Source organism: Oryzias latipes, chromosome 13 (assembly GCF_053564925.1).
Source record: "Oryzias latipes strain Hd-rR chromosome 13, Olatipes_Hd-rR_3.1".
NCBI lineage: Eukaryota > Metazoa > Chordata > Actinopteri > Beloniformes > Adrianichthyidae > Oryzias > Oryzias latipes.
The window spans coordinates 26,472,154-26,480,384 of NC_136249.1; the positions used below are offsets into that span (position 1 = coordinate 26,472,154).

The 8,231-nt window shown below is 42.3% G+C and overlaps 1 long non-coding RNA gene across 2 annotated transcripts; it reads right to left on the reverse strand.

Annotated features, from left to right (window-relative positions):
* Positions 1-2,967: 2,967 nt before the first annotated feature.
* On the reverse strand, positions 2,968-7,598 carry LOC144981435 (uncharacterized). 2 transcript variants are annotated; one of them, XR_013647085.1, is made up of 4 exons: positions 7,408-7,590; positions 6,912-7,077; positions 5,483-5,612; positions 2,968-5,404 (listed from the first exon to the last, which is right to left on the reverse strand). It is a non-coding gene; the product is annotated as an uncharacterized LOC144981435 (long non-coding RNA). The 2 variants fall into 2 exon arrangements; XR_013647084.1 differs by having other exon boundaries at positions 5,483-7,077; positions 7,408-7,598.
* Between the last annotated feature and the right edge of the window lie 633 nt (positions 7,599-8,231).

An 8,231-nucleotide genomic window follows, 5' to 3' on the forward strand; every position in this document is an offset into this window, starting at 1 on the left:
ACCACACCAGCCCAAGACCTCCACATCCAGCATGTCCACCTCCAAGATCGACTGAAACCAGCCACTCGGACAGCTGCTGAAACAATTGGTTTGCATAACCACAGACTTTCTGCACAAACTGTCAGAAACCGTCTCAAGGAAGCTCATCTGCATGCTCGTTGTCCTCATCGAGGTCTCGACCTCACTCCAGTTCGCCGTCGTAACCGACTTGAGTGGGCAAATGCTCACATGGGATGGTGTCTGGCACGTTGGAGAGGTGTTCTCTTCACGGATGAATCCCGGTTTACACTATTCAGGGCAGATGGCAGACGGAGTGTGTGGCGTCGTGTGGGGGAGCGGTTTTCTGATGTCAATGTTGTGGATCGAGTAGCCCATGGTGGTGGTGGGGTTATGGTATGGGCGACGAACACGGGTGCATTTCATTGATGGCATTTTGAATGTACAGAGATACCGTGACGAGATTCTGGGGCCCATTGTTGTGCCGTACATCCAACAACATCACCTCAAGTTGCAGCATGATAATGCACGGCCCCATGTTGCAAGGATCTGTACACAAATCTTGGAAGCTGAAAACATCCCAGTTCTTGCATGGCCAGCATTTTCACCGGACATGTCACCCATTTAGCATGTTTGGGATGCTCTGGATCGGCGTATACGACAGCGTGTTCCAGTTCCTGCCAATATCCAGCAACTTCGCACAGCCATTGAAGAAGAGTGGACCAACATTCCACAGGCCACAATAGACAACCTGATCAACTCTATGTGAAGGAGATGTGTCGCACTTCATGAGGCAAATGGTGGTCACACCAGATACTGACTGGTTGTCTGAGTCCCCTGACCCCCTCAATAAAACAAAACTGAAGATTTCACCTGTGCAATAATCATGCTGTCTAATCAGCATCTTGATATGGCACACCTGCGAGGTGGGATGGATTGTCTTGGCAAAGGAGAAGTGCTCACTATCACAGATTTAGACAGATTTGTGAACAATATGTCAGAGAACTGGTTATTTTGTGTATGAGGAAAATGTTTCACATCTTTGAGTTCATACCATAATAAATGGGAGCAATAACAAAAGTGTTGCGTTTATATTTTTGGTCAGTGTATGTAAGGTTTTCATTGTTTGTGGTTCGACTTTGTTTGCTGTTGCCTTGTGGGTTTGTGTTGTTGTTTGCAAGGCTATTTGTTTTTAAGGGATGAGTTGCAAACTTGTAAACTAGAGTTAAGAGTTAAGGAAAACAGCTGCAACAGCAATTTTTCGGTTTGTGAGTTGTTGAACGCAGCAGAAACTGTCTCTCTGTGAGAGAATTGATGAGCAAAACTCTGCAGCACTTTTGAGTAAAACAGTTTTTGCAGCCAGAGATTCTGCTATGCCGCTTTAATGTCATTGCAAATCACGTTGATCCAGGTTAGATGCTTCTCTATGTGGCAGTGGATACAGTTTATTTTTTTAAACCAGCAGTACCTGCAGAGGTTAAGATCGTGCAGTTGTTTCACCGAAGTCCATTTTGGGAGCCAAACTTAATATGAAACTTGAAAATGTACTGCAGAGAAATGCAACATTTGTGCCATGTTTATAGTTGGTCTGAGGTGTAATGTGTGGGCAGGCATGCTTCTAAACCCCTCTGCGTCCTTCATCTGAAGGTTTGTTTGTGTTTATTCCAGTAATCTAGACCAGCAAGACCTCCATGATTTGCATCTGGCAGCTAGCCCAGATTAGTCCGACTCTCCCCTTGGACTCAGTAACTGGTCTTTGGGGGGGAAAAAACCTTAAATCCATCAGTGAATTGCTGCAGGAAGACACATCAGGGAAAGGTGATAAATTAATGAAAGCCGAGGATTTTTGATTTCTATTGCAATAAAAAAAGCAGCTTCTTTTAATTAGTAGAACATTTATTTATGGCATTTGGACATTAGAATATTGCCTACATAGAAATTAAATCCGTAGAACCTGAACAGTAAAAACTTGACACATATGTGATGGGGACTCTGAGATATTTAGCGTCTAATCTGCGTTTGTGGTGTTATTTTGAAAAATCATACATAAAGCATGTTCATGCTTATCTCATGCTGTAATTTTGCACCTTTACATCTGGTGCTCTGCATCAAAAATAATCGGGATTAAACTTTGACTCTCTGAGGGATGGGTGAGGGAGGAGCAGCTAGCTAGTAACACAGCATAATACAGTGGATGGCCAAAGACTCCAAACAAGTCCATAGAATCTGATCAGATTAGTCTGATTCTGAAAAGTGTATTTCAAACATTTTGAACAGTTAAGAATCTGATTTTTTCTACAAAAAATAGGACATAAGAAAAAAAGAAAAGATACTAACAAGAAATTTTCTGGTTTTTGGTTCGGCTTTTTTTTTTAAATCAACAAATCAGGAAGTAAATTCCACTTATGGCTTACGTGGGACTTAAGGTTTGAACTGATCTCCCTTTGTGCAGGAATGCCAACATCTAGGTGTATTTGTGGGCGTGGTGAGGGTGTGTTATGTACGACACTAGACAAAGTCATCCCTCATTTTCAGCGGTTTACACTGAATACAAAAATATAAAACTGTCAGGAGAACAACAGATCAAGGATTTTCTCACAGAGGAAGCAATCAACACTGTTTCTGTTTATTTTTAATTTCTACTTTTGTTGATTAAAGTTGCTTGTAAAGCCTGCTGAAGTATTAACACCAGAAAATGGGGCAAGTTTCTTACACAACAAGCAATTTAAGGTGCGATTAAGAACATTTGACCTGAAATTTGATTTGTTTGGCTACCTTCAGCAAGAAGTCGTCTATATAAGTGTACTACAAGTATACTTAGTGTATACTAAAAGTGAGGGAGGATACTTGAAGTTTACTTGTATATAGTATTTATATTGTCATGACTAGCTATGCTAGGCAGACCCAGATGTTGGAACCCGGAAGGAAGACAGGAGGTGAGTACTGGTAAGTAAGGGCCCAGGACGTGACTTGAGGTTCGGCGAAGGTTCAATTCAATTCAATTCAATTTTATTTGTATAGCCCAAAATCACAACAACAGTCGTCTCGATGGGCTTCGAAGTAAAACATGAAATCAAAAGGATCACGAATACAAAGAGTTCAATAGAAAAATACTAAAATGAACTAACAAACTGACTAAGCTATACTGGCATCCCTGCCCTTAGACCCCCCTTCGCGGTAAGGAAAAACTCCCAAAAAAACCGGATTCCGGAAAAAACGAAGAAACCTCAGGGGTGCCCACATGAAGGAGGGATCCTCCCCCAGGACGGACAGGCGATTTACCAGAAATCTTAGAGAAGAATTAACTTATCTAAATCTACAACTACATATATAAAAGTCCAGCAGACGAGCTTCATCCAGCCGTGGTTATCGGGACAGTCAAAGGCGCGAGTCGAGCCGGAGACAGGAACCACAGCCAGGTGTAGGAGCAGGAGCAGAGACGAGGTACTCGGTCAGGTACAGAGCAGAGACGAGCCAGAGATGAGCCAGAGGCAGGATCCACAGCCAGGTGTAGGAGCAGGAGCAAAGGCGAGGTAAACGGTCAGGAACTGGAGCACGGATGAGCCAACTGGAGTCTGGAAGCACTCCCACTCCCCAGGAGGGGAGAGGAAAAGAGGGACAATACATGAATCGCACTGCACCAAACAGAGGCATGGAGAACTAAATGATAAATTATGATCAAGAATAGAGGAGAGGAAGGGTAGAAGTAAAAAAGGAAAGAGGACAGAACCCCAGTGTACCATAGTTACCCCAGCTTCAACTTCTAGCAGCCTTTTAAAAGAAATAGTTATTATTAAGTTTAATTTAAACAAACTAACATTAAGTTAAATAATCTCTGAATACTAACTAGTCTGACAATAAGCCTGTCCAAAGAGGAATGTTTTCAGTCTAACTTTGAATGTAGAAACTGAGTCGGCCTCTCTTACATGAGCTGGGAGTTTATTCCATAAGACAGGGGCTTGGTGGCTAAACGCTCTACCTCCAACCGTACTTTTACTAATTCTAGGAACCACAAGCAGTCCTGCATTTTGCGAGCGAAGTATTCTGATTGGTTGGTAAGGGACTATGAGGTCCTTAATATAGGACGGGGCCATTCCATGTAAGGCCTTATAGGTTAACAGGAGGATCTTGAACTTAATTCTAGAATCAACTGGGAGCCAATGGAGCGAAACTAACACAGGAGTGATGTGATCTCTTCTGCTGGTTCCAGCTAACAATCTAGCAGCTGCGTTCTGAACAAGCTGGAGACTTCTTAAGGAACTCTTAGGACACGCTGCTAACAAGGAGTTACAGTAATCCAGCCTCGACGTAACAAATGCATGGATGAGTTTTTCAGCATCACTCTTAGAAAGTATATTTCTGATCTTAGCAATATTCCGCAGGTGAAAAAAGGCAGTTCTACATGCCTGAGATATGTGAGCCTTAAATGATAAATCCTGGTCAAGTAAAACCCCAAGGTTTCTAACTGTGGAATTGGGGGCTATACTTATACCATCCAGGGAGACTATCTGAGCAGACAGAGCATCTCTGAGGTTTTTAGGACCAAGTATAATGACCTCAGTTTTTTCTGGGTTCAAGAGGAGGTAATTAATTGTCATCCAGGTCTTGATGTCACTGATGCAGGCGTTCAGTTTCTCTATCTGGTCATTCTGGTCAGGCTTCATGGATAAATACAACTGCGTATCGTCGGCATAACAATGAAAATTGATGCTGTGTTTCCTGATTATGTTTCCTAGGGGTAACATATAAAGCGTAAACAGGATCGGTCCCAAGACTGAGTCCTGTGGGACTCCATAGTTGACTCGAGTGCACTGAGAGGAATGGCCATTTACATTAACGAACTGATACCTATCAGACAGATAGGATTTAAACCACTGGAGAGCAGATCCTCTGATCCCTATGTCCTGCTCTAATCTATGGAGTAAAATACCGTGGTCGATAGTGTCAAAGGCAGCACTGAGGTCCAACAGGACCAGAATAGAAAGTAGAAAGTAGTCCCTTTTCTGAGGCCAATAACAAGTCATTAGAGACTCTAACTAGTGCAGTTTCCGTACTGTGGTGAGGTCTAAACCCCGACTGAAAGTCTTCAAAGTGGCTGTTGTCCTGTAGGTGGCAGTAAAGCTGCTTAACTACAACTCTTTCTAGGATTTTAGAAATAAAGGGCAGGTTTGATATCGGTCTATAGTTGGCCAAGATGCTAGGATCCAAACTGGGCTTTTTCAGAAGAGGTTTAACAACTGCATATTTAAAAGACTGTGGCACGTAACCCGTTCGTGACGTGGTAGGCGGTTCGGCGATGGCTCGTTACGTGGCTGGTTCGGCGAAGCTCCGAGATGAAGGTAGGTAGCTTCAGTTGTTCAGCTTGGGTAGTCAGAGATTCTGGCGTCCACTCGTGGTTATGGAGGTCCTGGAGACAAGGCAAAGGTTCGTGAGGTGAGAGCATAAGGTACATAGCATGAGAACTTGAGAAGACCAGACTAAGCACCATCAGGGGCAACGAACTGGCGATGAATACTGGTCCTGGAGCTCCTTCAGAAGGTCTGGCGGTGTGATGAGATGAGTGGACGCAGCTGGGTTGGATCAGTGGCCAAACAGAGAGGGGAGGGGGAGGAGAACTGACAGAGGCACCATGACATATATATTGTAAACTTGATGTGTTCATATATAATCTGAAGAAGTATTCAGTTTGTATACTTCCTAAACTACACTTACATGATCTTTTGTGTACTTGGTATCATTATACTCAAGTTTACTTAATAACATAAACTTCACGTATACTACTTTTTGCTGAAGGAGCTGCAAGTTCTATCCTCAAGCCATTAGTGAATCATAAGAACAGACAAGTGGACCTGGTGCAGTACAGATCTGTAGCGATGGACAAACTAATGTAAATACTAAAATAAATGTCACAAACAATAAAACTAGAGATAGAAGTATTGTTGCTGAAGTGAAAAACTTTCAAGATAAAAAATATGCATCTGCCTAAAGGCCTGTTCACACCGGGACGAATTTCGCCGGCGATTTTCGCCGACGTTAAACGCCTCGTGACTAAACAAAGGGCACCAATGTGAGTGTGCACACCGAGGCGAAAAAACGCCAAGCGCCAAAGCGTCAAAAAAAAAAAACGCCTCGGGTTTGTTTTGTTTTTTCGACGCGTCGCGTCGAAATCTATTCGACCAATGAGAATGGCGCTTTTGCACACGTGTCTGGAGCTTCTGAAGTTACAGTAAAACACAACTTGGGGGCGCTCAAACACAAAACTGCCTTGCTGAGCACACATACCAGCGAAGAAGTTAGACGCCAAGTAGCGTCTACACTGCCGCGAAGAAATAATGACGGACATTCTTAAATATCCCCTTACCAAGTACCAGTTGGAGCTACTGATGCTTGAAATATTCATGTTTTCTTTGTTTGATTCTGACAAGCGCGTAAATACTTGCTCTCTTTTTCTGAGTGAAAAGCGACTTTAAGAATCGTAAAGTTGCGCAGCGCCACCTTGTGTACAGGAGTATTTCTGTTTACATTAAGCGCCATCTAATGTCAGGGAATGAAATTGCATGTTCGCTCGGCTCATCGTCAGCGAAAATCGCCTGGGTGTGAACACAAAAGACGTGGCGAAAAACGCTGGCGAATAACGCCTGGCGAATATTCGTCCCGGTGTGTACGGGCCTTAAGACAGGAAATCGTTTAAATATTTGATTAAGTTGTCAAACTGACCTAACTAGTTAATTAATTTGCTTGACCTGAAAGCCACCTTTCATGGGTTTCAGTTTGAACAAAATGAATACAGATGTCAGAGAGCAAACTTGGAATCTGATAGATTTGTCAGGTGATTTTGTTGTTTTTTGTTGTGTTTTTATTTATACCTGAATTTTTTTGCAGTGCTTGAATGTTGCCTTCTCCCGAATACTGACCTTGATGAACTAAAGTGGAACAGATGAACTGATTAAATGCAGCTGAATTTGATCAGTTTTGATCAGTTGAATTAGAGGCGGATTCCCAGGTAAACGATGATCGAAAGACTGATGGAACCAGTCGTTGGGTTGGCGAGCAGCACTCAGACAGGCAACTACCCTGCAACTACAAGACAAAACCATCAGACACGAGAGGAAAACAAGAAATTACTTTTAAATGCAGACCCTTTAAAAAGTTTGCTCATTAAGTAGAAGATCATTTTGATTTTCAAAATATATAAATACAAGAGAATACTGTGATTTACAGCTTTTGTGATACTATATCATAGATGAGCCATGAATGAAAAAAGAATCTAAATTAAATGAAAAGTACACATCCTCAGAAATCATTTGCTGTCTGTTATTGATCCTGTCAGATGCGACTTGTTTGGAAGCTTTTACTCAGTTTTTTTGTTCTTGTACTTTTTTCTGGTAATGGTGTTTTTTAAGTTACCACCTCCCTCGTGTCCCACTCTGAATCCCACTTTTTATAGAGGGATTGTTTTACTCTTCCAAATCCACAGCTCTTCTCTGTCTTCACCACCTCTTTTTCTTCTAATGTTCTGGCATCTGACATTCAGTTTATGCTGACTGAAGGTCGGCTAAGCCCACCAAACAACAGCGGCACTGTCTGAGTATACTGTCAAAGCCATACCTGTTAATCATTCACCTGGAGAATGCAAGTTGACTTGAGCAAGCCGAGCCAAAGGGCAGTAGAAGTGTACAATCGGCCGCATGTGACTCTGCTCCACATGGGAAACAGGGAATGTGCAAATGTGTAATTAACTGTTACTATTTTAAATCCTGCATTGCACTAAATAAAGCTGCAGAGGGTTGTTGGTTTGTTTACCCCATATGTTTATATTAAATCACTACACCAATCACTAAAAACTAATATTTAGGCTGTAGAAGTTTGACAATGAAAAGAAAGTATACCAACACTAGACTTCTATTTCTTACTAAAGCTGATGGCCAAGGTTGGTCTTAGTGACCTAAGTCCATACCTTCTAAAAGGACATAGGAGGCTCTGCAATTTTTTCCCCACCTTTCCTATTGAGCATCTTTCTTTTGTCTGCTCTCTTTGCCAAACAGGAATATATTTGTCATTGCTGTGGTTGATAAGTTGTCTCTCTTTTGTCTTATAAGGGATGTCGCAGTGTTTTGCATCTGTTCTTTTCCTGTTCTTTCTGACCCCAGTCACTCACAGCAGACGGTCGCCCATAAGTCTGGTTCAGCTAAAAGTATTTTCCTGTTCTTTTAATGGAGTAGAAGACTTTCCTT